The 5,124-nt window shown below is 41.0% G+C and overlaps 4 non-coding genes across 4 annotated transcripts; all 4 read left to right on the plus strand.

Annotated features, from left to right (window-relative positions):
• The first annotated feature begins 2,687 nt into the window (after nt 1-2,687).
• Nucleotides 2,688-2,759, plus strand: trnap-agg (transfer RNA proline (anticodon AGG)). The gene has a single exon. It is a non-coding gene; the product is annotated as a tRNA-Pro (tRNA).
• Nucleotides 2,760-3,034: 275 nt separating this feature from the next.
• On the plus strand, nt 3,035-3,106 carry trnap-agg (transfer RNA proline (anticodon AGG)). Its single transcript has one exon. It is a non-coding gene; the product is annotated as a tRNA-Pro (tRNA).
• Nucleotides 3,107-3,794: 688 nt separating this feature from the next.
• On the plus strand, nt 3,795-3,866 carry trnap-ugg (transfer RNA proline (anticodon UGG)). Its single transcript has one exon. It is a non-coding gene; the product is annotated as a tRNA-Pro (tRNA).
• Nucleotides 3,867-4,142: 276 nt separating this feature from the next.
• Nucleotides 4,143-4,214, plus strand: trnap-agg (transfer RNA proline (anticodon AGG)). Its single transcript has one exon. It is a non-coding gene; the product is annotated as a tRNA-Pro (tRNA).
• Nucleotides 4,215-5,124: the final 910 nt, after the last annotated feature.

Below are 5,124 nucleotides of genomic sequence, written 5' to 3' on the forward strand. Positions count from 1 at the left end.
GTCCGCCAGCTCGTCGGTCCAGGGCGGAGGCTGCCGCTCGGCCCCGCTCCACTGGAAGTGCTGCTGCTCGGGCAGCGGACAGGGAACCACCGCGGGCTCCAGCTCAACTCCGGGTCACCGCAGCAGCAGCAGCAGCAGCAGAGGATGGAGAGACAGAGAGAGACAGCGGGGAAGAAAAGATGGCTCCGGCTGCTGGAGAAGTGTCCTGCTCGTGAATCTGCAGCAGCTGAGGATGGAGACTGTGTTTGCTTCAGATCGGATCCTCTGCTGCCCCTCCTCCATCCTCCATCCTCCGCCTCCATCCCCATCCTCCTCCTCTTCCTCCTCCATCCACTCCATCACACAGGACTGTGGGGCAGCCACGGCAGGAGACTAGCTTTATAATAAATACACAAATAATACATTCTAAATTAACAAGTAAAAATAAACCTACAACAATAGCAATAATATGGATATTAAAAACAAAAATAGTTTTAATAATAATAGTAATAATAATTAAAATTATAATAATGATAATAATATTAATGATAGAAGAAGAAGAAGAAGAAGAAGAAGAAGAAGAAGAAGAAGAAGAAGAAGAAGAAGAAGAAGAAGAAGAAGAAGAAGAGAATAGTAAAATACATTTATTTATGTCAAATTTCACAGTGCTTAAACATTTTGAAGGCTGAGTGAAATGTACTAAATTGTATATGGAAATATTAAATATATAAGCCTCACACATTGATTCAAGCTCATTTAAAAACCACTTAACAAATAGACATATATGGTTTAACTTGCCTCCAGTCTTCTACAATGACTGTTATCAGTTTTCAGTCCACATTCCCATTTTATTTCAGTTCATAGCTCAAACCCATGGTCCATCTCCGTTAACAGGATACTTTGCAGTAGTTTCTACTGATAGATCACATGTATGTTTCTTTTAGAAAAATGTGCCATATTTGTTTTTCTCCATTTAACCCTTGTATGGTGTTCATGTTTTTGTCGCTCAGCGGTTTGCGGGCCTGATGGACCCACTGCATTATTGGGTCTTAACATCTATACAGCTATAACAATTTATGTAAAAATACTTAACAGATGTTTTCTTTATCCTAATAACAAGCAATATAGACAGCATATATGTTTTATATTTGTCATTTACCCCTTTTAAATCACATTTATGAATAAAAGGGCTTTTCATTTTTTTCTGATAAAATGCAATTAAACAAGAAAGATCAAGTACAATCAAAATATAGGTGGAAAAAACGAATATCAGTATTGATGTTTATTTCTTGGAACTCAACTATAAATTGAACACACTCTGGCAGTCTGAGCAACACAAGCAACACTTGCAGGTTCCATGCATATGATGAAGCAGCATCACAGGCAGCCCAGATCTTGATTCCTTATTTTGCGGGTTTAGACGGTATGTACTGCCTGAAGGGGAAGCAGCCCCTAAATGGCATCAGCTGCTCATCAACAGTGACATTAGGCCCAGGGTTGTAAAATAGGGTGAGGCGGGGTACCTAATTGTCCCATACTGTCCTGATGGCAGCTAGCTTGTCTTTCTGCCGCCGAGCTGGTCTGTCTGTCGTCTCTGTTATCAAAGCAGATAATCCTGGAAATAATGTGGAAGATTTCCAGAGACATTGTTCCTAGGAAAAGTTATCTGCCAGGGTATGCATTCCACAGGGATTCTTTGGATTCCCCTATGGATTTGAAAACTCCAGCAAGAATAAGAACCCCAAAGTATGAAAATTAATTGGTTTGGTCCATCTCATTCCACCTCTCTCTAAAAACACGCTGTCCCTCCAAAATAGTGCAATCCAGAATGATTTTCTGGATTGAAAAGTTCAAAAGAAGTCCTGTTCATGAGTGACCGCTATCTAAGTTGGCACTGGTTGCATCCTTATTACATTGGTAGCCATGCGGGGTGGTTCATTTCTTTAGGCAAAAGACCATTCAACTTTTTTTGACATCCATATTTCTCCACTTGCTGGCTGCTGACGGCCTGGGGTTATGATTCTCGCTTAGGGTGCGAGAGGTCCCGGGTTCAAATCCATCAAAGCTATACTTGATTTATCTAGGACTAGAATTGGGTGAAATTCTCTCAATCAATGTAGACCCCAATGGTTATCTCTAAAAAGAGACTGACAGAAAAATATAAAATCAATCAAACTAAGTCAACCTGTTTAGAGATATACAATGCAAATATCAATGTACAGCGTTTAATGTTGCCAACATTGTGAGCAGGAGACTTTGGGTACAGTATAACCTTTTTAGTGATTGTACAGAAATGAAAGGCCAGGATGTCTTACTCCAACTTGGTCAACATCCAACAGCGATTGCCAAACTCGATGCTTTCGTAAAGGTTCCTTTCACGTGGACTCTCCATCTTAGCTATACTTAATTGACCTAGGACTAGAATTGGGCTACATTCAATAGTTAAATGTAGACTCCCCAATGGTTATCTGAAAGGAGAGTTACATAAAAATCTCAACCAAATTTAGTCAGCCTTTTTAGAGATAAACAATGGAGAGATCAATATAGAGGGTTTAATGTTGACAACATTGTGAGCAGGATACTATAGGTATAGTATACCTATTTTAGTGATTGTACAGAAATAAAAGGCCAGGATGTCTTACTCCAACTTGGTCAACATCCAACAGCGTTTGCCGAACTCGTTTTTTTCTGAAAGGTTTAGTTTGCGTGGCTCGTTGGTCTAGGGGTATGATTCTCGCTTAGGGTGCGAGAGGTCCTGGGTTCAAATCCCGGACGAGCCCTTTGCCACATAGACTCCAAACTGTACCTGAAGGTGGACTGTCCATCTAAGCTATACTTAATTGATCTTGGACTAGAATTGGCTGAATATCTATCGATCAATGTAGACTCCCCAATGGTTATCTCTAAAAAGAGACTGGGTACAGTATACCTATCTTATAGTATAACTTTTTTAGTGATTGTACAGAAATGAAAGGCCAGGATGTCTTACTCCAACTTGGTCAACATCCAACAGCGATTGCCGAACTCGATTTTTTCGGTAAGGTTTTGTTTACGTGGCTCGTTGGTCTAGGGGTATGATTCTCGCTTAGGGTGCGAGAGGTCCCGGGTTCAAATCCTGGACGAGCCCTTTGCCACATAGGCTCCAAACTGTACCTGAAGATGGACTATCCATCTAAACAATACTTGATTTATCTAGGACTAGAATTGGGTGAAATTCACTCAGTCAATGTAGACCCCAATGGTTATCTCTTAAAAGAGACTGACAGAAAAATATAAAATCAAACTAAGTCAACCTGTTTAGAGATATACAATGCAAATATCAATGTACAGCGTTTAATGTTGCCAACATTGTGAGCAGGAGACTTTGGGTATAGTATAACCTTTTTAGTGATTGTACAGAAATGAAAGGCCAGGATGTCTTACTCCAACTTGGTCAACATCCAACAGCGATTGCCAAACTCGATGCTTTCGTAAAGGTTCCTTTCACGTGGACTCTCCATCTTAGCTATACTTAATTGACCTAGGACTAGAATTGGGCTACATTCAATAGTTAAATGTAGACTCCCCAATGGTTATCTGAAAGGAGAGTTACATAAAAATCTCAACCAAATTTAGTCAGCCTTTTTAGAGATAAACAATGGAGAGATCTATATAGAGGGTTTAATGTTGACAACATTGTGAGCAGGATACTATAGGTATAGTATACCTATTTTAGTGATTGTACAGAAATGAAAGGCCAGGATGTCTTACTCCAACTTGGTCAACATCCAACAGCGTTTGCCGAACTCGTTTTTTTCTGAAAGGTTTAGTTTCGAGGCTCGTTGGTCTAGGGGTATGATTCTCGCTTTGGGTGCGAGAGGTCCCGGGTTCAAATCGCGGACGAGCCCTTTGCCACATAGACTCCAAACTGTACCTGAAGGTGGACTGTCCATCTAAGCTATACTTAATTGATCTTGGACTAGAATTGGCTGAATATCTATCGATCAATGTAGACTCCCCAATGGTTATCTCTAAAAAGAGACTGGGTACAGTATACCTATTTTATAGTATACCTTTTTTAGTGATTGTACAGAAATGAAAGGCCAGGATGTCTCACTCCAACTTGGTCAACATACAACAGCGATTGCCGAACTCGATTTTTTTGGGTAAGGTTTTGTATACGTGGCTCGTTGGTCTAGGGGTATGATTCTCGCTTAGGGTGCGAGAGGTCCCGGGTTCAAATCCCGGACGAGCCCTTTGCCACATAGACTCCAAACTGTACCTGAATGTGGACTGTCTATCTAAGCTATACTTAATTGATCTTGGACTAGAATTGGCTGAACATCTATTGATCAATGTAGACTCCCCAATGGTTATCTCTAAAAAGAGACTGAGTACAGTATACCTATTTTATAGTATACCTTTTTTAGTGATTGTACAGAAATGAAAGGCCAGGATGTCTTACTCCAACTTGGTCAACATCCAACAGCGATTGCCGAACTCAATTTTTTGGGTAAGGTTTTGTTTACGTGGCTCGTTGGTCTAGGGTTTGATTCTCGCTTAGGGTGCGAGAGGTCCCGGGTTCAAATCCCGGACGAGCCCTTTGCCACATAGACTCCAAACTGTACCTGAAGGTGGACTGTCCATCTAAGCTATACTTAATTGATCTTGGACTAGAATTGGCTGAATATCTATCGATCAATGTAGACTCCCCAATGGTTATCTCTAAAAAGAGACTGGGCACAGTATACCTATCTTATAGTATACCTTTTTTAGTGATTGTACAGAAATGAAAGGCCAGGATGTCTTACTCCAACTTGGTCAACATCCAACAGCAATTGCCGAACTCCCCAAGACTCCCCTAGAATTGGCTGAACAGCTATCGATCAATGTAGACTCCCCAATGGTTATCTCTAAAAAGAGACTGGGTACAGTATACCTATCTTATAGTATACCTTTTTTAGTGATTGTTCAGAAATGAAAGGCCAGGATGTCTTACTCCAACTTGGTCAACATCCAACAGCGATTGCCGAACTCAATTTTTTGGGTAAGGTTTTGTTTACGTGGCTCGTTGGTCTAGGGTTTGATTCTCGCTTAGGGTGCGAGAGGTCCCGGGTTCAAATCCCGGACGAGCCCTTTGCCACATAGACTCCAAACTGTACCTGA

This window comes from Limanda limanda, chromosome 16, assembly GCF_963576545.1.
Source record: "Limanda limanda chromosome 16, fLimLim1.1, whole genome shotgun sequence".
NCBI classification, from domain to species: Eukaryota; Metazoa; Chordata; class Actinopteri; order Pleuronectiformes; family Pleuronectidae; genus Limanda; species Limanda limanda.